This window comes from Hakea prostrata, chromosome 1, assembly GCF_041222555.1.
Source record: "Hakea prostrata isolate BN-2017 chromosome 1, UWA_Hpros_2, whole genome shotgun sequence".
NCBI classification, from domain to species: Eukaryota; Viridiplantae; Streptophyta; class Magnoliopsida; order Proteales; family Proteaceae; genus Hakea; species Hakea prostrata.
The window spans coordinates 29,536,012-29,559,096 of record NC_142600.1 but is presented as its reverse complement, the minus strand read 5'-3'; the positions used below and the strand labels follow the sequence as shown (position 1 = coordinate 29,559,096).

At 39.4% G+C, this 23,085-nt stretch overlaps 1 protein-coding gene across 3 annotated transcripts in view; it reads left to right on the top strand.

The window, feature by feature from the left end:
- The window catches only part of LOC149028676 (RNA-binding (RRM/RBD/RNP motifs) family protein), a 44,766-nt gene extending 25,272 nt beyond the window's left edge, over positions 1-19,494 (top strand). For 2 of the 3 annotated variants that reach the window (XR_016172244.1, XM_089148964.1), the window contains exon 6: positions 19,023-19,494. The gene's annotated coding sequence lies outside the window, so the exon portion shown is untranslated. The remainder of the gene's footprint in view (positions 1-19,022) is intronic. The other variant, XM_089148972.1, reaches the window with a different exon arrangement.
- Positions 19,495-23,085: the final 3,591 nt, after the last annotated feature.

Sequence of the window (23,085 nt, the reverse complement as noted above, 5' to 3'; positions counted from 1 at the left end):
TTCAATTTCTACTCCTTGGATCATTGATACAGGAGCCACAGATCATATGACAGGTTTATCCTCCTCTTTCTTACAATATTCTCCAACTTCTGGAGAGGATAAAGTTCGAATTGCTGATGGCTCCTATTCTTCCATTGCTGGAAAAGGGAACATTTTGCATTCTGCATCACTTTCTTTGTCTAAAGTTTTACATGTTCCCTCTTTCTCTACTAACTTGCTCGCTATCAGTAGTCTTACACATGACTTGAATTGTAAAGTGATTTTTTTTCCATCTTACAATATCTTCCAGGATCTGGTCACGAGGAAGGAGATTGGACGTGGTAAACTAGACAATGGACTTTATTTACTCGAGTCGATTGGAGGATCTGCTTTTTCTTTTACTACATCTTCTAATCTGGTCCATTTGGTAATATCCGACCTTCATCAGTGGCATCGTAGGCTAGGTCACGCCCCTCTAGGAACTCTTAAAAAAATATTTCCTGATTTGGTTTCTTCTTGTAACAAGGACAATTTTTTTGTGAAGCCTGCATTTTTGCGAAGCAGACTCGTTCTACTTATTTACCTTCTCTGTATAACAGAAAAACTATTCCTTTTATGCTAATTCATATTGATGTGTGGGGTCCATGCCGACGTGTGTCTATTACTGGCCATAGGTACTTTGTTACTTTTATTGATTGTCACTGTCGTTCTACATGGATTTATCTTTTAAAACAAAAAAATGAGGTTTTCCGATGTTTTCCTGATTTTCATAATATGATTAAAACTCAGTTCAATGCCATTGTGAAGATCCTTTACAGTGACAATGGCACAGAGTATATTGATGGTGAATTTCAGAGATATCTCTCTGACTTTGCATAATACACCAGACCAGTTGCGTTGATACGGCTGCCCAAAATGGGGTTGCCGAAAGGAAGAATCAGCATCTCTTAGAGATAGCCTGTTCCATTATGATTGCTATGAATGTACCTGACTAATACTGGAATGATGCTATACTCAATGCTTCTTACCTTATGAATAAGATGCCCAGTAGGCTACTTGGTTTTAAATATCTTAATGAGATTCTTCAAGGAGCCTCTTCTTTTGTTATTCCCTCAAAAGTTTTTGGATGCGTGTGTTATGCCAGAATCACAGCCCACCAGAGTAAGCTGGCTCCCTGTGGCCTACGCTGCATATTTTTGGGGTATTCAGCTACTCAGAAAGGGTACAAATGTTATTATCCTCCTTTCAGGAAAACTATTATATCCATGGATGTAATTTTTAATAAGTCTTGCCCTTACTATACACCTCTCTAGGGGGAGAGTCCTAGAGGAGAGGTGTTCTTTCCAACTCTAGATCTTCCTATCGCACACCAACACAACTTAAGAGTCCCAGAAGAGTTTCCTGATCAGGGGGAGACTTCGGCCAGTATACCTGAGGATTCTAATCCTCCCCCTTCGTTTTCTAAATCATGTGAAGAACCTAGCTAGGGGGAGACCACTCCTGTGAGACACATTGTTGGGGTTTTTCAAAACCAAATTAACCAAAATAAGGAGGTGCAAACTTATTGGAGGAAGAATTACAACCGGCTAAAGCAGGTGGAGAAAGGTGATACGTTACCACTTCAGTCTCCTGCTCCAGAATCAGATTCTACTGTTCCCCTTAGGTATCTTCTTCTGATCTTCCTATTGCTGTTAGAAAAGGGGTTAGATCTTGTACTCAACATCCAATAGCTAAATATGTTTCTTATAACTCTTTGTCTAACTCCTACCGTGCTTTTATATCCTCTATGTCATTTGTATCTGTTCCTAAAGGTTGGCAGGAAGCCTATGCTGATAAGAGATGGAAGGCAGCTTGGTAGAGGAAATGCAGACAATGAAAAAAAATGACACTTAGGAGCTGGTTACACTTTCTCTAGGAAAAAAACCAGTGGGCTGCAAATGGGTATTTGTGGTTAAACAAAATATGGATGGATCAGTCAACAAGTTGAAAACTAGACTAGTTGTAAAGGGGGTTTACCTAGACCTATGGGATTGATTATCAGGAGACCTTTGCCCCTATTGCGAAACTAAACACTGTCAGAGTTCTATTGTCTATAGCTGTGAACAAAGACTGGAACTTGCACCAACTAGACGTAAAGACTGCCTTCTTACATGGGGAGTTAGGAGAAGGAGTCTACATGGAAATCCCACATGGTTTCTCCGATTACAATACTGTAGGGAAAGTTTGTCGGTTGAAGAGGTCAATTTATGGGTTAAAACATTCTCCTAGATGCTGGTTTGGATGCCTCCTGAAGGCAATGACTTCTATTGGGTACAAGCAAAGCAATGCTGATCATACACTATTTGTCAAAAAGTCAGGTACTAACATCACACTTCTCATTGTCTATGTAGACGGTATTGTCATCATAGGGAATGATGGTGAAGAAATTCAAAAGTTGAAGGACTTTCTTGGTAGAGAGTTTGAAATTAAAGATCTAGGGAAGTTACAGTATTTCTTAGGGATTGAGGTGGCTCAATCAAAGAAAGGTATATTCCTATCCCAAAGAAAGTATGTCCTAGATTTATTATCAGAAGTGGGAATGTTGGGGTGTAAAATAGTTGATACCCCTATTGAAGCTGGAGCTAAACTTAAAGAAAAAGAGGGAGAACCAATGGACAAAGGAAGATACCAAAGGTTGGTAGGGAAGTTTATTTACTTGTCCCACACCAGGCCAGACATTGCTTATGCTGTAGGGATAGTGAGCCAATTCATATATGATCCATATTTAGCTCATATGAAGGTCATTACCGAATACTGTAGTATTTGAAGGGAACTCCTAGAAAAGGAATACTTCAGTCACCCACTGATAATCTAAAAGTAGAAGCATACACTGATGCAAACTGGGCTGGATCTCTAGACAGGAAGTCAATTTTAGGTTACTGTACCTTTGTTAGAGGTAATCTAGTTACTTGGAGAAGTATGAAACAGAATGTGGTAGCTTTATCTACACCCGAAGCTGAATATAGAGCTATGGTTCGTGGAGTTTGTGAGCTACTATGGTTGAAAGGCTTACTGCAAGATATTGGAGTCCAAGTTCCAAACCCTATGATGTTATATTGTGACAACAAGGCTGCTATTAGTATTGCTAACAATCCGGTGCAACATGATCGAACTAAGCACATTGAAATTGACAGGTTTTTTGTCAAAGGAAAGTTGGAACAAGGGCTTATCTGCATGTCTTTTGTAAGATCTGGAGACCAAGTAGCAGATGTTTTCATTAAGGGTTTGAAAGAAAGAGATTTCCTTCCTATTGTAGGCAAGTTGGGCATGACTAATATCTATGCCTCAACTTGAAGGGGAGTGTTGGATTCTCCTAGGAGTTCAATTAGAGTTTGTATAGGAGTTAAATTAGAGTTTGTATTCATGTATAATTCTATTCCTTGTAATAGTGTACTTTTCACTTAATTATAAATAGAGGACTTGAGATCATTGATCCATAAGCCATTCTACCAATATCGGGTTTCTCAACATGATCATATAACTTGATTTCGTGTCTATTATTGATGTTCAGATAATCAGATGTTAACACCCTGTGCATGAGAATATTTATGAGTGGGTTATTGGGATTATACACCTTGGATGCTTTTATGTATCACAGGTAACCTTTCAATTGCCTTGTTTTATTTCCAAAATTCTAGATGGCAAAGGTTTTTAAAACTATTTGAAAGTGATTTTGATGCATCATGGCCTTGGAGCAAGCCAAACCCACTTGGTATCCAAATGGAAATGAACTAGTTCCAACTAAATTTTGGGTTTAAGAGAGTATTACTTTTTTTTTTTTTTTTAATTTATAATTGAGATAATTATGTAAGCAGTTTTTATTTATTTATTTTTTATATTTGGATAAGACACATAGAAATAGTTGTTAGTTTTAATTTATTAGATTTAAGCTCCAATACCTTATACTACGATAGTTACAACTTTTATTAGTTTGTGGAGTGAGATATACATCCAAAACCACATTTAAAATTGTTATACCCTTAATGTCTTCAAATTATCAATTTTAGTTGGCATTTGAATTCACAGCTGCAGGTGAGGATTCGTGGAGCCAACACAAATCTTGTAAACAATGGATCCGTTTGTGGTGAAATCTCTCTCATCTCATTCTAACTGAAGATCAGTGATGTAATCAGATTCTTGGGTTAGGGTTTATTGAAATGTTTCCTTAGAATTAGGGTTAGCCCACAATCCTTCTTGTTGAACCAGCAATTGGATCCCCAAACCTGCAGTTCAAAGGTTGCTAATGAACCTAAATGGGATTGATAAAATTGTTAAATTTGGGTTGGGGTCGGGGAGGTTTAAGGTTTCGACAATTTAATGTGGATAAGGTTTTGTAAGATTTGGCTTAACAAAACTAATTGGTTGGTTTTGGTTGGTTTGGGAAAACTATGGTTTTAACGAATCCCTATGGGATGACCTTGAGGTACCCAAAATCACCCTAAGGTTGAAAGAAATAGTGGGGGATACAGTAGGGGAGGTTAAGGAAAAATATGAGCTTAATCTCTGCTGGGCAGTCTTTGATACATTGGTAAGTTCTTGGGCAGTCTTTGATCCATTCTCTTTCTTTTATTTCCTTTTTTTCTTCTTCTTTCTTTTCTTTCTCTTCTTTTCCTTTTCTGGTTTTTCAGATCTGCTGCAAGACAAAGAAGGGGGAAAGAAAAGGGGCCAACAGAGAAAAGGAGGGGGGACTGCCTACAGGTGCCACAGGGGTAGGGGAAGGGATTAGGGGTGATCATAGGGGTGGGAGGGGGCTGGGGAGCTGTTGCAGGGTTCGAAAGGGGTGGGGGAGGTTGCGCAAGGTAGGGGAGGGGTGGGGGAGGGCTGCGAGTGAGAGAGGACCAAGGAATGGGGGATGGGTCTGCTGTACTTATTTGTGAAGGTGCTGGACTGTTGAACTGATGCTGGAGATTGAAAAAATAAGCTGGAACTTGAAGAAGATCTCTCAAAATCTCAACTGTGGCCCTCCCAAGAAGATCACGATTCTTTCCCTCAATTCTCAGATTCTTTATTCAATTCAACTTGAGTTTACAATGAGTGGGGTTGGCTATTTATAGCCTTACAAGTGGAGGGAAAGATTTAGACTCTAATTGGGAATAAAAGACTGACTGGATTGGGGAATCCTACATAGACTAGGATCCCCCTTACGACTAATTAAATATCAGCCACAAATAAAAGAAATTTAAATTGCAATAAAATACCTGATTATCTACAAGGAATCTCAATTTAAAACAGATTCCTAGTGGCACTCCAACTCTAACTAGAACTCACTTGACTGACTCCCACAAGGAATTAAAAACAGATTTGGACTCGCAAAATAAAAAAATTAATAAAAAAACTATGAAATAAGAAATTAACTAAACAGGAGGGGAAATGACCAAATTGCCCCTAGGGGGTTTTGGCCAGTCCCTTAATTGCGCCACTTGGGTTGGGCCTTGGGGCCCAAATTAGGGTTTCACCCTGGGGGAAATTTCGTGCTTACACAATTAGTATCTGTCAAATGATAGAAGCATGGTGAAATCAAAAGTAATATATGATTTTGAAACCAACAGAGTCCTACTCAAAATTTCTACACACATGCAATTCAAGATTTAAGCTAGCTAAAACCATCAATGACAACTATGAACTGATATCCAATGAAAGTACCAAACAAACTAAGTAGGGAGAAAAATGAGTGAGGGAGAATAAAGAGATTAGGTGAGAGTCCTTGATTTAGAGCTTGCTCTGTATGGACTTTGGTGGGAAGTGGTGTTTGGCTTACCCATATATGCCAATGGGTTCCCTTTTCTCCACTGCGGTAGTTCAGGGTTTGGTTCAAGTGCTAGGGAGTTGGGAGAGTTGATTGTCTTTTGGGAGGAATCCTCTATTGACAAGGACGATGTTTTGCAAGGAGTTGTGTCTATGGTAAAATCCCTTATAGTGAATAGAGGGCATTGGAAATGGTTTATTATGATGAACTATAGAGTTTTCTGAATTGGTCATGACGTTGTGTCAGTTACATGTGCACAGGTATTGATATATTTAGTCAGTAGTTTGTTAAATCAAGACGCATTTGCATATTTAAAAATTTGACATCCTTTCCTAGTTATCAGTGATCTGGATAAAAATCCATTCGTCTTTCAATTGAGTGAGATATTACTGAGTGTGATGAATGTGAGCTTCTCTCTCTTAGGCTTCGTTCATAATGAGGGCCATTTTTTCTCTTGCTGTGAAAACCTCCCTCTTTCAGCTGCAAACACTTCTTCCCTTGAAATGGGGGTTTTGAGGGTCCCTTTGATGGAGATTGCCTTCCTGTGAGAGGTTTCTTTGCTCGGTCATTGATGAAGGGCCTCCTTGTGAGGCGGCTGTGTAAAGATCATAAGCTATTTCATCCATCTCGGTTTTCTTCTTGGTACTGTTTCCCCCTTCCCAGTTCCTACACCCTGCGACTAATTTGTGTGGTTCTATAATTTGATTAAAAATTCATAAGTTCCTGCTAATAGTTGTGCCAAGATAACCAGTTGTCTTCCTATATTGGCTTTGTTTCCTGCTGTTGCAAGTCGTAGACATGGAGACCTTAGATCTAGATTTGGATTTGAAAACTAGGGGATCCGTTCACCACAGATACAGATCTAGCAATTGATGATCAAAGGAGAGATAGTTCAATAAATTGGTACCTGGTATTGGATGGAAAGCTCTACACTCTGGAAGAAAATCTCTGCAACTACCATATCTAAGGCCCTCTCTTCTGCTTAGGGCATGAAAAAGAATGTTGAAGTCTGGCAGATCGAAAGCAGTTTATTCCTAGTTCTCTTGAACTATCAGACCGAAATTCTTGTAACACTATCAAAAAGACCTCAGCTAATCAAAACCTGCGACCTACACTTCCATGGTCAAGGGAATTGTTACCTCAGTAATTGTGTTTCAAGAACATTGATCTCTGGGTTCATATTGAAGGTTTCTCTCTCTGTCTACACATTGAGCAGGTTGCAGTGAAAATAGCTAGGCGCCTAGGCATTTTAGTGGGTGTCCGGATTCCATCATCTTTGAAAGAATGCAGCAAGGCTTTTACAGGTTGCATGACCTTAGATCTGGGGATCCCTTTCAGTGCTAGAATACAGTTGCGCATCGGAGGTTAAATATTTTGGATCAATTTTCCTTACGTTAAGCTTCCATTATTTTGCCCTTATTGTGGAGCAATTGGCCATGATTAATGGGTCTGTGGTGTCAAAAGTGCAACAGACCAGGGCTTTCACTCAGGTTGATTTACGAATCCCACATGACCTCAGATCCCTAGTCTGCAACTGTTAGTTTGGTGACTGGCTTTGAGTTGGCAGCGTTATCCCAAGATGTAAGCCTTGTCACCCATATTATCCTTGTGGCGAAGTCTAGAACTGATCCATCATGAGCATCACTTGGTGTGCTCTCTACCTGGTTTCATTAGCTCTAGTAATTACCAAATGGATGAATGGAGTTGCACTCTTTCATTGACTCTCTCCTAAGGTCAAAGGAGCATCTAATTCAACAGGCTCCAAGCCCTGGACCTCCTTCTGTAGGTACCTCTACCTCTGAATGTAGTTATTTTGTTTAGAAGGGCAAGCCTGCACATACCCTCCTTGACCCAAAGCTTTCTTCTACTTTGCAAGACCATCACCCCCTTGCCACTGTGAAACTGGAGGGCTGCCTGTGATCAGCAGCTCCTCTCTTTTACAGAATCCAGGCCCAGCTGCTAGTAACCGCACAACGTCACCCTAGGGACATAGCCTAAATAATCAGCCTCCTGTTTCGGGCCATTGAGCCTTGAACACCCTATAAACACTAATTTAAATCTAGATTTAAATTCCAGTTTCAATCAACGAAAATGAACCATGGACACAGGGTGATTTCATAGTAACTGCAGCCTCAAAGATCATTGTGGTAACATCTAATGTTTACAACCCTGTAAAACTGCTAACCCTCCCTCTTCAGTGATTATTGAGGAAATACCAACCTCTCCCACCTCTGTCGTTCCAGGGACTGACGTGAGAAAAGCCCTTGAGATACCTAGTCCCATACTAAATGGCATTAAGTGATGAAGGATCTCAGCCATCAGCTCCATTCTTCCTCCTTTCTTGAATTGGCACCCGATAAGCAATGTTTGACATCCAATGCCCGTAGGTATTTGCCCTCAACCTCCCTCTCTTCCCAAGCTAATTGGGATTCTCTAAGTGTTAGGATGGCTCCCCAAAGGTCATCATGGGGCCTTGAGTATCCTAGTTTGGAACGGTGAGGGAGCTGTTTGCCCACTGACAGTCAAATATTGTGCTCTCAAATAAGACCTTGCATTGTAACTTTGTTGAAACTAAGAAAAAGGAAGCCTACATGTCTCGGATCAAGTTGCACGTAGGGTTTGCAAACAAGTTTTTAATGGATCCAATTGGTAAGTCAGGAGGTATAACCATGTGGAGGACAAGTTCTATTTCAATTGATATCTAGTCTGTTTCAAATAGGGTGTTGGATGTACATCTATATACTAATTTTCTTGAGAGAAGCATCAGATTTCATTTTATATGGTGAACCCAACCTAGAGCTACACTACTGGGCCTTGGTTATGCTTAGGTGACTTCAATAAAGTCGTAAGTAATGAAGAATTTTGGGGGGGGGGGGGGGGGGGGGTGTAGAATGAAAAGGAATGTCTATTTAAATATTTTTCTGATGTTGTTAGAGAATACAAATTAATGGAATTGAACTTTACAGGTCCTCGCTTTTCTTGGTTAAGAAGAAGGGCCATAATCTAATAATGGCGAGCATTGATAAGGTATTTGACAATAGTAACTTTTTTTGTTGTTTGGGACCTTGCCACCCAATGGTGGCATCAGACCATACCCTTCTCTTTGTTCAGTTAGTTTCAAACCGGAAATGGTGGCCATCCCCTTTCCAATTTGAATTAAAATGGATGGGACACCATGAGTTGGCATAGGTTATTGATCAAGCTTGGCAAACTCCTGTTGTAGGATTCCTTTTGTGTATTTGGTGAAATTAAGGCTTGCAGGAAATAACTTAGGGGATGGGGCTCAAGAACCTTTCTAGAACAACAGTAAAAAGATGGCCCACTTATCTGCTGATTTGAATTCGATCCAGTCAGATCCTCAAAGAGAAAATATCCAAGTTGAAGAGGTGGAAATCAGGTCCCAACTTGAGGGAGGCAATTATCCAGGAGGAGAAATTCTGGGCCCAAAGATCTAGAGTGCAATGGATAAAAGAGGGAGAGGCAATGCTACTTTATTCCATGCTACCACGGCCAGCTGGAGACAATATAACTACATATCTCGGGTTGGAACGCAATCAAGTATATGGCTAACCTCTAAATGCTGATTTAATACCCATATACTTGATAATTTTTCTGAGGTGTAAAACCACTTCGAACCCTTCCAACCCTCAAGAATTTCTGAGACATCCTATAGAAAGTCTTAGACCATCAAAATAATATTTTGTGTGCCTCCATCCCCATGGAGATTAAGGTAAGCTGTATTTCAAGTTAAGGCTTTTAAGTCTCCACGCATTGATGGTATGCCTGCAAAATTTTCCCAAGCACATTGGAATAATCTTGGCCCGAAGTCATTAAAGATGTACAATGATTCTTCAATTTAGGACAAGCTAAAGAGTTCTGATAAGAACCCACGAATCGAATGCAAACTTGATATTATTTAATTAATAGAATAACGATGAACAATGATAAACTGCTTACAATGGTGCCAGTCACCCCCACAGCACATGTTGCCCCTCAGCCTACAGCTGCCCAAACACTCACATAAATAATCCTTTAACTACTACTCACATCTTACCTCTATTTATAACCCCTAATCAACCCTAATCTCCCCAAATCTCTCTCATTCAGTAGTGAATATTCTATAATATTCTGCTTGTCCCCAAATCTCTCTTATTCAGTAGTAAATATTCTGCAATATTCTACAAGTCATACACAATATTCTGTCTGTCCCCAAATCCCTCTTATTCAATAGTAAATATTCTGTAATATTATGCAAATCATTCACAATATTCTGCAACCTCCTTCTTAGGACCAGATCTAATTTCTTTCCCTAACTGTTATTTGCGAGATATTCAGCAAATCATTCATCTCCCAATATAGTATAATATTGTGATCCCAGGGCTCTATCACTATCGGCCCCTCAAAAATCACCTCGTCCTCAAGGTGATGGAAAATTGGAAGCTTGGTCTTTACATGTTTACCACACAACCATGCTAGTTCTAGTTCGACATTCTGCACAAAATACCTCCTTGAGAACCAATAACCACATAACTCCAAGCAGCCCAAATGAAGAAAAATCTTGGAAATTTCAGCTGAATTAAAGAGTACACTAGGAATAACCATTGGAACTGACTTCAGCTGAACAACAATAACATATGGACCCATATAAAGCACAATTCTTGCTCCCTTGAGTTTCGTGTCAATATATGAATTAAGGACTTGTAGCGGATTAGAAGCACTAGTTGCCATACTGTCATTTGTAGCAATTTCCCCTTTGGCCTTTTTTTCACCCTCTTTTAAAATCTCTGCCAATGCTTCATCGCCATGGTTACTATTTGCAATACCGTCACCCCTTGTTTGGATGGCTCCAAAATTTTTCAGAGCATTCTCTGTGATTTCAGCCTTTTCTGCTTCTATTTGTTCCTTTATTGATGGTTCATACACTGTGATGCCATTAACTTGCTCAAACCTGGTATTTTCTGCTTCTCCCGCTCCTTCAGTCGCTTGCTCAACACTGAAATCCAATTTCAAGGCTTCATTGAAGGTTGACCAATTGAAGTTTGACTAGTTCTTCTGGTAAAGCCATGCTAACGCCTCTCCTTCTAAATGTTGCAGTGCCACTCCCAATCTATGTTCATCATCGATCTGGTGTTCCCAACAAAATAACAAAACTTCAAGAAGCCATTGCTACACATCCCCTTCCTCGAAAAACATGAATAATCCTGTTTCCATTGCTTCCCTCGGATCAAAACGTGCTCTGATACCAATTTGATAAGAACCCACGAATCAAATGCAAAAATGATATTATTTAATTGATAGAATAACAATGAACAATGATAAACTGATTACAATAGTGCCAGTCACCCCCACAACACATTGCTGCCCCTCAGCCTACGGCTGCCCAAACACTCACATAAATAATCCTTTAACTACTACTCAAATCTTACCTCTATTTATAACCCTTAATCAACCCTAATCAACCCTAATCTCCCCAAATCTCTCTCATTCAGTAATGAATATTCTGCAATATTCTACTTGTCCCCAAATCTCTCTTATTCAGTAGTAAATATTCTGCAAGTCATTCACAATATTCTGTTTGTCCCCAAATCCCTCTTATTCAATAGTAAGTATTCTGCAATATTCTACAAATCATTCACAATATTTTGCAACCTCCTTCTTAGGACCAGATCTTATTTCTTTCCCTAACTGGTTGTTCGCAGATATTCAGCAAATCATTCATCTCCCAATATAGCATAATACTGTGATCCCAGGGCTCTATTAAGTTCCAATAGAACTATCCTAGTTCTCATTCCCAAACAGAAACACCCCTCTAGTCTGACCCAATTTAGGCCAATATGTCTATGCTGTTTGCTCTATAAATATATTGCAAGTTCTTGGTAAATACACTGAAGGCATTCTTAACCTCTCTAATTTGCCTTAGCTAGAGTGCCTTTAAACCAAAGTCGTCGATGGATAATAATATTTGTGTAGCACATGGTTATTGCATTAGATGATATCCACAAAAGCTAAACTTGATCTCATGGCTTTACAGGTATATCTGTGCAAGGCTTGTGACAAAGTTAAGGGGCCTTTCCTCAAGGCCAGGTTTTGACTAATTGGGCTCAACAATGTTTTGACTAATTGGGTTATGCATGTGTGACAACAGTGAGCTACCATGTAAAAGTGAATGACACAAACATTGGAAAGTTTAATCCCCAAAGGGGACTTTAGTAGGGGGTGCCGCCTTAACCCTCTACCTGTTTATAATGGTCCAAGACACCCTATAATCTTGGCTAACTTATTGCAAAATATCTAGATAATTCTTAAAGATTAAGTCTAGTAGATCTAGGTGTCATATCTCTTATTTTCTTTTTGTAGATGACTGCATGATTTTTTTCACTAAAAAATGGGAAGTGGCTAACATAATAATTGTGTTGGAGACCTACAAATCAGTAGTAGGCAAAGAGGTTAATTTTTCTAAGTCTAGCACACTGTTCAGCCCCTCTGCACCATTTGATGTAAGGTCTGAGATCACATCTCATTCGAGTCTCAAGGGGGTTTCAATGCTGGGAAATATTGGATTTCCAACTGAATCTGGTAGAACAAGAGAACCTTACTTTCTGGGCCTAATTGAGAGAGTCCAATCAAAACTCTCCAGTTGGAAAGAAACTTCTCTTTCTGTTGCCGACAAAAAAATATTACACAAATCAGTGATTTCTGCCGCTCCTGCTTATGCAATGTTAATGTTTGTCATACCTAAAGTCACTCGTGATGATTAACCAAATTTATGAGGAGGTTTTGGCGGAAAAACTGTTAGAACCAGAAGACCAGAGGCACAATATAGACAGACCAATATCTGACAAAGAGAAAAAGAATATAAAGTAGTATACCTTATGTCAAAGCCACTTACCCGAATGTAGTGGAAGCACAAACAGAACCAGCACGAGCTCGATCAGGGTGAGTTGAGGCGTACGTACAATACTTTTCCTTAAGGTACTTGAACGCCCCTTTTAGTGCAAACTGGGTTTGACCTTGACGTTCTCACTTCCAAGATACAACAACTCCTTAGATCTGAAGGGTTGCACTCTAATAGATTTTACTTGCAGAGGAGATATGAAGGTAGTATACAACACAAGAATGAAGAAAACGAAAAACATAATTTTTCTAACTTTGGAACACGAAATTATTGTTTTTCCACCAAAAAAATCAGAGTGAACCCTTGCTCTTGACTTTTCCTCTATTTATAAACTCATATGGACACCTATCAGAGAGTTACATCTATACATAAGGTTACATCTACAGGCAGGGAAGAGTTATGACTGTATGATCAGTTACCTCCCTACAACAATTTTCTAGATCATAATCCACGATCCAAGTCCCATCATAGACATTTAATATTATTTAAATAATATTATAATGCCCCATGGCTTGGTTAGACTAGGGTCCATGGACCACAACTACAACCATGCACGACTCGGCCCAGCTCGATGTATGCGCGTGATCCACACTTAACTCTCTACTGGCATACACCCCACTTTGGAGCAACCAACGTATATATAATTAATATTATCATTAGCTCCATCCAATGTGGGACTAAACAAATATGGTAAATTAAATTACCTTATGTATATGCCAAATTGTCAAAATCCTTCGATTGGAATCTTCAAATCCAAAAGAGTCTTATAGAAGCAAGAATCAAACAAGAGTCCTAAAATAACACAGGGGAGATAGAGTTTTAATGTTTTGAAACTTATTTAAATAGTATATTATATTATTATTATTTATTTATTTTAAAACAAAAATCCAACAAAAACAAATTTTGGTAAAGGTATTTGTTGGGTAATTTGGAAAAAGCTTTATGAAATGTGCGTAGTTTGGGCTTTAAAGATCTCCCAACCTATAACTTGGCCTTATTGGCCAAACAAGGGTGGAGGTTGGTGCATAATGGCGAAACATTGTGTGCAAGGGTTCTTAAGGGAAAATGCTACCCTGATTGTTCTTTCCAAGGTACAACCTTTCGCTGAATTTCGGCGGAAAAATTTATGTTGTTTTGGTGAAAGGCGAAATGCGATATTATGAGATATCGTCGATATTTTGGTGATATCACACTATTTTTCACTAGGTCGGCAATTTTTGTGATATGTCGCTGAAAATATCGAGAATTTTAGTGATATATACCTAATTTTGCCAAATTTTGGCCAAATTATCAACTTGGTTTTTTTGAACTTTCTCTCTCCTCTCCAAACCTCCCCCAGAGCTTCTCTCTCCTACTTGGCATTTTTGCCATATTTTCGTTCGATCTTTGACATAAAACATTAGGTCTCGCTTCATTATTGACGGGTATAACATTGTTCGCAACGATCAAGCGAGATTTCACACAGCAGATCTGGGTGTTTTGTGGAGTTTTTCATCTGAGAGGTAATTATTGTTCTCTAAACTATTTTTTTTCAAAATGCATATCGTAATATTGTTGGATGGGTATGAGATTAATATATGTTGAATACAATAGGCCGATCTACAAACTCATGGAGTCGGAATTTTTTTCGCTAAGTAATTTATTTATTTATATTTGGGCGTCAAAACTTGTATTTTCAATATTGCAAATGCTTACTTTTTGTATGATATATGTGTTGTATTGTGATTGAAAAAATATGTGGATCCCTATGGGCCGATCTACAAACTTACAGAGACAGAATATTTTCACTGAGGTGAATGTTGATATAGTGAAGGCAATTAGAGAGTTGGAGAAAGAAAAGGGGAAAAAGAAATAGGAGAAGAGGAGGGTGAATGTTGCATTGGACGAGGCGGTGGGGGCACCATCATCTTATAAAGTTGATTTAAATTCTAATTGGGATGTTGATCCTGTTAATATCAGAGAGCAGGAGGAGAGGGACACGAGCAATGGCTGAGAGCAGGGAGATGCAGTACTAGGAGTAGGAGAGGGCCAGAGCTAGAATTACAGGAGCTGGCCCCTCTATGACTACAGGGGTGGATCATCTGGATCTAGGGACAGGGGTGGTATGCGTAGTATGTTCAGCCAATCACAGAGTCAAAGGGTCACTCTACAGCAAATCTATGGGGACCACGTGACTATCCATAGAGGAGGGATCCTATCCTAGAGCAGGATCCTAATATTTTTAGAAGGAAGGAGACCAAGGAGCCCAAGATTACAGTTGCATGGTAAGGGATGGCTAAGAAAGTGAAGAAGGCAGTGTAGAAGTGGATGTACTACAGTTCGGTTTCAACAAACACAGCACAAGGTCCTTATTACAAGAATATGATTAACACTATTGCAGAGGCAGGTCCTGGATATGCTGGTTCCACCCCTGAAGAGGTGATGATCACCTTATTGATTAAGGAGAAGGAGCTGCACGAGTACATCAGTGGTTTGAGATCAATGTGGGGGTCATATGGATGCACCATTATGTGTGATGGATGTACCGGTCCGACAAGAAAGTTTATCAACTTTATGGTGTATTATAATAGAAGGACCCTTTTTTTTTAAATCTGTGGATGTTGTTGGGCAAACAAAAGACCACAAGTATATACTTGGACTCCTGCAGGATGTTATTGATGAGGTTGTAAGAATAATGTGGAGCAAATTGTCACCAACAATGACTCTAACTTCAAGAAGGCAAGTGAGGTGTACTGATGAATACACCTGAATATAATCTATATTGAACACTCTACGCTGCTCATTGTATCAACCTTATGTTAAAGGACATCGGTAAGATCAGTATTATTCAGACCACAATGGAGAGGGCCAGCTAGGTAACTAATTTCATTTATAATCATAGCATTGTTCTGGATATGATGAGGCAAGTGTGTGAAGGTGAGACAAGTTCTTAACTTATACATTTATACTATAAATATCTAGTATATTAGGATTTATTACTAACATAATGTGTCTGTGATAATTCAGTACAAGTAGTGGGTGCACAACACAGTCGACGATCTCGTCTGATGAGAGGAATGTGACAATTGTGCTGGAGACCTTAGTTCCCATAATCAAGGTCTTGGGTATGGTTGATTCCTCCCTGAGGGGGCCCACTATGCCCCACATTTATGCAGCCCTTGAGCGAATGAAAATAACAATCCAAAGAGTTAACCCCAGAGGTTGCACCGCCTACCTGAATATTGTGCACGCTAGATGGACCGCTCATCTAATACATCCGATGCATAGGGCGGGTAGGTAATTAGTGTGGGTTACTAATTTGTAACTTGTGGTAGATATTAAGTCTTTAATTGTGAGTTTGTGAATTGTGTAGCCTATTATCTCAATCCCAAATCTCAGTATAGTGAAAATATGGGGTTGAGGTTAGACTTGCTCAATGCCGTTATGTAGGTTTTATCTCGAAGTTGGAGCCAAACCCAATGGTTCAATCAAATTGCCACATGGAGGTTAGACCTTTGAATTTAGAAGTTAGAAGTTAGTACTTGCTTTTTATATGTGAAAGAATTTAGCTAACCATTAATACAAATGATTGTAGATCAAAATGTTTAAGGATGCTCTAGGGGCCTTTGGTTCAGATGCTACTGTACATAACTGACAAAATTATGATCCAGGTTAAATGCATGATTACTACTATTATTATTACATGTTACATATAAGTATATAACTATATAAGTAGGATTTTTTGTTAAGTATAAAAGTATTAACTTAATTTATTTGTGATAATGCAGCTGTGTGGTGGGTTCTGTATGGAGGCGATGCAGAGAACCTCCGGAGAGTGGCAATGAAGATCCTCACTCAGACTTGCTCTGTCTCTGGGTGCGAGAGGAACTGAAGTACATTTGGCATGATTCACTCCAAGAGGAGGAACAAGTTGGGAAGTCAACGCCTGAATGACCTCGTGTATTGCCACTACAACATGAAGCTGAAGTTAGAGCATCCCAAGTTAAATGCTAACCGTGAGATGGACAAGGACATCTAGCTTGATGATATTTTTGAGGTCACTGCAGATGAGCAACATCCCCTCACTGATTGGTTGTTAGACAGGGATGACCGGTGTTAGACCAACCTGAAAGTAGGCCAGACCCAGTCATTGCTCAAGCTGTGGGAGTTGATGTAGATGAGTACATGGCATCTCGAGAGGGGCGGTACATGTACAAGGCGGCTGCTGCCACTGCGAATGAGGATTGGATGGTGGAGCCTGGCACACACGAGGATGATCCAGATGACACCCTTAATCCCAATTGAAGTCAAACTCAGAGGGATGATGATGACAATGGTCTTGGTGGTGGTGGAGGAGGAATACATAAGCGATTACATGTTCCATTACCAGAGACACAGCATCCCCCGAAGAGATACACTGGAGAGACTCAATACACGCATGCTCACCCAGGATGATGATCATGGTGGTGAGCTTTATCGTGGTTGTCCTATGAGCTACACTCGGCCAAGGAGGGGGGAGGGTCATGGGGGGGGGGGGAGCAACAACACATGCATGCGTATGAGCCGTATGGCTATGGCTATGGTTATAGTGAGGATACTCAATCGTATGGCTCATACGGCCATTTTGATCCGTTGGACAACTTATTGAGAGTGATGGGGTCCATGAGCTTGGAGGAGTCTATATGCTCTACATCTGCTTATGGCTATGGGGCTTATGATTATAGTCTCCTTTTCGCTTATGGACACGATGGTACATACCCGACTTCTAGGAGTCCGCACTACTATGGGTATAATGATGGATCTTTAATAAGCTTGGGTTTGCAGGATGGCAACACATCTACTTATGGGGGTTATGATGGTTAGGGTCATTATCATCAGAGTGTCCCGATTATGCCTCCATTTGGCTCGGAGACAGCATATCGATATCCTTTCGATCTATGATCCTACCACCAGCACCATGACACCCACTAGGGTTTCTTGACTCTATTCCATATCTCTGATCACATTACCCCCTTGATGGGAGTAATTTTGCATCCATAGATGATGCCAATTACAGAGCTCTGGTTTCTTTGTACGTCAACAACCATCAGCATGAGATGACATGAAGTGACTTCAAAAGAATAATGGAGCAAAAACTTGAAATTGTAGCCTTTAGGCCTTGTACCACGGTATCAAAGAACACAGAGTTGATGGATCCACCGGGGTATAGTACTTGGTATTAAGTATTGACATGTACTTAGTTGTATACTTGTATTTGTATACTAGTATAGTAGTATTTTTTTAATGATGTTTATCACTCTATTGTCATTGTGCATATTTATGTTGGTTTAATTGTTTAAAATAATGTTATAGAATTCCAGTTTTAACCCATATACAGTCGGGTATGTGCCGATCGAGAACACCAATTTGGGTGAAGTTTTAGGCAAAACTAGTCATTCCACTATGTTTATTGGCATCAAATTATGGTAGACATCAAGTTTCAGCCCAAAATGACCAAAAATACCCTCCGAAATGGGGGGCGAAATCTGCCGATATTTGGGCAAAATCTTGCCGAAATACCGGTGAGATTTCCCCATTTCGGCCGATTCACTAAGTAGCGAACCGGCGATATGGAGCAAAATTTTGCTCCTTGGCTCTTTCATTGATGCTTTTGCATAAAGGATCCAGCTCTTGGGCTTGGGAGAGCATTTTAAAAGGGAGAGACTTAATACTCTCTGGTCCGAGAAGAAGAAATGGGAATTGAAAGGATACCTTGATTCGAAGAGAGCCATGGCTGCCTTCTTTGATTGGACAGACATCCCACCCTCCTAGGCCTATCGAGGTTGAAAACGTTTCATATCTGATGCTCCCTTTCAGGAGACTTTTTTTTTGGGGGGGCACCTTTCAGAAGACAATGGGACAAAAGTCTTGTAATATCCCTATTCTGCTTATGAAGTTCAAGTCATCACAAGTATTCCTTAAGGTGTCTTGGATGCACTTGATGGTTGGTTGTGTTTACCAGCAAAAAGTGGCTAGTTTTTAATTAAGTCAGCATATTTTGTCTTCAAATACTTGGTAGAACTCTAGATGGAAACTTAATACAGATCCAAGAATAAAGTTTTTTACATGGGGATAGACCTCACATGCTATAGTAGTTTCCCAACAGCTTTCGCATTGTAATTTGGCTACTAATGCCACTTCTTCCTCGTGCAAGGTTGATGAGAAAACAGTTGAACAATCTCTGCTCACTTGCTCTTTTGCTGCTTATTGGGCAGTCTCCATTCTTAGATTAAATGTTGCTGAATTTTATGGATCTTCCTTTGGATAAACTTCTTGTTGATCGTTTTAAATTGGTCCAAAATAGATACTAACTTCGATATCTTGTGGTTTTCTTTGCTTTTGCAGATCCGGGTGGGCCAAAACAAGGCTTTTTGAGCTCATTGTGCCGAACCTCCTCTTCACCATATCTAAGTTCCACTCTACCGTTGAAGTATAATTTTTGTTCATCTCTAGGAATTTCCTAAGTTCTCCTTCCCCAACCCACCTCAGGTCCGTTCTCCTACAATAGATTCACAACTGGATTTACTGGTGGTGCTTAGAAAACTTGCTCAAAACTGAGTGGTGGAGGTTTCATTCTCAAAGATCCTAAAGGAGGTTTCATTACAGCTCAGTGTAAACCAGGTGCTAGTCTCACTGTGGCCATGGCTGAGCGGAAGCTTTTGCTCCACTTGTGATATGTGATGATAACCAAGATAATTGCAAAGATTAAGAGAAGGAGATACGCATGATTGATGACGAAGTTCGGCGTAAAGCCTACGTTTTCGGGACTCAAGACAATGTCCAATCACTATAATATAGGGTTATCAAATCCTTAAAGATTTCGGAGAAAATCACAACTGAAGAGAGAGCTTGAAGAGGCGATCAAACACAACAACCTCACTTGAACCTCACTTGAATCCACATTGGAACGCCGGAGCAATCTCCATAAAACAGCAGCAGCAGTGGAGGGTTCTTGAAACCCCTTCATTCGTGAGAGAGAAGAGAACAAGCCAACTAACGAACCCAAAACCCAAATACAAAACCTCAACCCAAAAAACTAAACCAGTACACACACAATATCTCTCTCTCTCTCTCTCTCTCTCTCTCTCTCTCTCTCTCTCTCTCTCTCTCTCTCTCTATATATATATATATATATATATATATATATATATATATATATATGCCTGAATTGGGTTGGTTTGGCGCCGGTTCAAAGATAGGTTCAAGCTATGCTAAGCCACGGTTCATCTTAAACGGGGTTGTGACATTACAGTTTAGCCCATAACAATTCTCCCCCTTAATCTGTAAGATCTTCCCTCCATATAGTGACTAGATTTAAACCATCATCATCCAAGTGTTCATGCAAGACAAAAGAAAGAAAAAAAAATAGTACCGTGCAGATATAAAATATGCAAAATACTTAAATAAACATCTGAACATACAACAAAAAAATATGAACTTGTAGGCACACCATGCAACAGGTAGAGAAACCATAAACCGCAATTCAATTGTCCATAACTCTGACCAAACAACTATGGGTGGCAAAACATGCACAAGAAAGGCATAAACATTACATCTCAAAAATTAGAGATAAACATGAACAAGAGGTGTAAAAAATTGGGCAACATCTCTCTTAAAAATGCAACATATGCAAAACCTCCTGAAGTAATATAAAAAAAAAATTCATAAGACAAACACCACAACCAAAGAGAGAGCTTGAAGAGGCGATCAAACTGACAACAACCTCACCTAAATTCACACCTGAAACATTGGAGCAATCTCCATGAAATAGCAGCAGCAGTGGAGGGTTCTTGAAACCCTTCATTCACGAGAGAGAAGAAAACAAAGAACTAACGAACCCAAATACAAAACTTCAACCCATAAAACTAAACAAACGCACACACGCACAAACACACACACACATAGCCTGAATCGGGTTGGTTTGGCGCCAGTTCAAAGATAGGCTCAAGCAATGCTAAGCCATGGTTCATCTTAAAAGGGGGTTGTGACATTAGAGTTTAGCCTATAACATTTCTCCCCCTTAATCTATAAGATCTTCCCTCCATATAGTAACTAGACTTCAACCATTATCATCCAAGTGTTCCTGCAAGACAAAAGAAAGAAAAACAACAAGTACCATGTAAATATAATATATGCAAAATACTTAAATACACATCTGAACATACAACAAGAAAATACAAACTTGTTGCACACCATGCAACAAATGCAACAAGTAGAGAAACTTTAAACCACAACTCAATTGTCCATAACGCTGACCAAATGACTATGGGTAGCAAAACATGCACAAGCAAGGCATATACATCACATCTCAAAAACTAGAGATAAACATGAACAAGAGCTGTAAAAAATTGGGCAGCATCTCCCCTAAAAAGGCAACATATGCAAAACCTAAAAAAAACATAAAAAAATTCATAAGACAAACACCACAACCTAAGAGAACAAATAATACACAACTCAAGACTGAGTGAGGTACATAAAACTAGAAAATAACATCACCAACTCCGGACAAGTCAAGACAATGCAAGAACTTGGAAATTGGCAACACCTTTGTACCACAATCTACATGATTATGCTCAGTACTGATTTTTTCAATCAAAAGTATGCCATCAATTAATTTCTCTCTAAGCAAGAAGTATCACATATCAATACACTTGGCCCTATCATGATAAATTGGGTTTTTACACAAGAAAATAGTACTTTGATTAACAATAAATATAATAAGCTTTTTCTTCAAAACACCCAATTCACATAATAAATCATATAACCATATACACTCCTTTACACACTTAGATGCAATAACAAGCCCAGCCTCAGTAGTAGACAAGGCAATCACAAACTATTGTTGCACCTTTCAACTGATGCACTTAGCAGATAACATAAAGAAATAAGAAAATAATGATTTCCAATTATCCTTATTATTTATTTATATTAAATTTGATTTTTTTTAACAGATAAGAGTTAGGGGAGCAGCTCACCCACAAGACATATTTTTAAATAACCCTTAAAACCCCCAACACCCCCACAGCCCCCGCCCCCCCACCCCGCACAAGGTTAGTATAAAATAAACAACCACACACCCACCCCCAACACCGACCACGCACATAAAAAAAAAAAGAAAAAAAACCCCCACACAAAAAAAAGAGGGGGGGGGGCGATGTATGTTTTTCAAAAAAATAATTGTGAAAACCACCCCAAACCTAGCCGGGGGGAGCGACACCCTATCTATTTTGGGTGAAGAAAGGTTAGTTTAATGTTACATCTTGAAGTTGGACCTTGATTCCAGTGTTCTATCTCCTTCTTCTCTCTTTTCTTCTTCTTATGTTCTATCTTGATGTTTTGATTATGGAGAAGGTGTTACACTGCTATAACTACCTATTCTCTAATCTCCTTATGTCTTAGAGTGAACCCCCAATCACTCTATCCATTCCTTGAAACCACATGGTGAATCTCCTCAATTCTTCACTGATTTTGATTGAGTTTTGGACAGCATGATCATTCTACTGTAGCTTCTTTTCTCATTAATGTTTAACATGTTTGATCTTAGCCTTTACTGCTGTTCCAATGTGTTTCATCTCCTTGAATCAATTCCCCTTTCTTTCTAGCCATTTTAGCCTTCTATGTTGACCATTGATATAAGCATTCTAGTAAGTTTCTATTTTTGATTCCTCTCATTCTAGGATTAGTATTCTTTTGATTTTCTATTTAGTTATTCTTGCCTCTGATATGTTCTTGACATTCCATTAGAGAGAAGCCTTGTTCTCTCTAATTCTTCCCTTGAATCCATGGTGAGTTTGCTATGAGAACCATGCTGTTTCCAATTTAGAAACTCATGTTCCCAAGTAATAAAGTACTGATTTTTGGACCATGGATGATGCCCAATTCATGCTAGATAGTCTTAGTATGTTTGTGTGAAGTTCCCTTTCGAATTTCGGATCAATCGGACTTCAAACGAAGAAGTTATGACCAAAACAATGGCAATCAGCACCTTCTTTGTCTCCATTGGTCGATTGATTGGTCGACTGGGCCAGTAGACCAATCCAATCGACCAATGAGATCTGTTTTCCAAATTTAGGTCTTTCTTGCTCTATTTAAGTCCAATCTCGGGATTAGTTCGTCTCCTCTGCCTCCTAAGCCTCTGGAACGAGTTAGAACTCCATTCTAATCAATTTCCTTGCATCCTTGGTTGATCCCTCGCAAGAACTCAAGTAATCTTCTTCCTCTTGCATCAAAGGTATGTCTACACTCTCTTCTTCTTCTCCATCTCTGTTTTTCTTTCCTTTTTGGTCTGAGATAGTAGAGAAGATGCTGCATTCTCTGTTGCAAACATCTCTCTACTCATCCCTCATGATCTTCCTAAGGATTAATGGCTAATGCAATGTTCTTAATCATGATCATTGCAAGCTTTTGA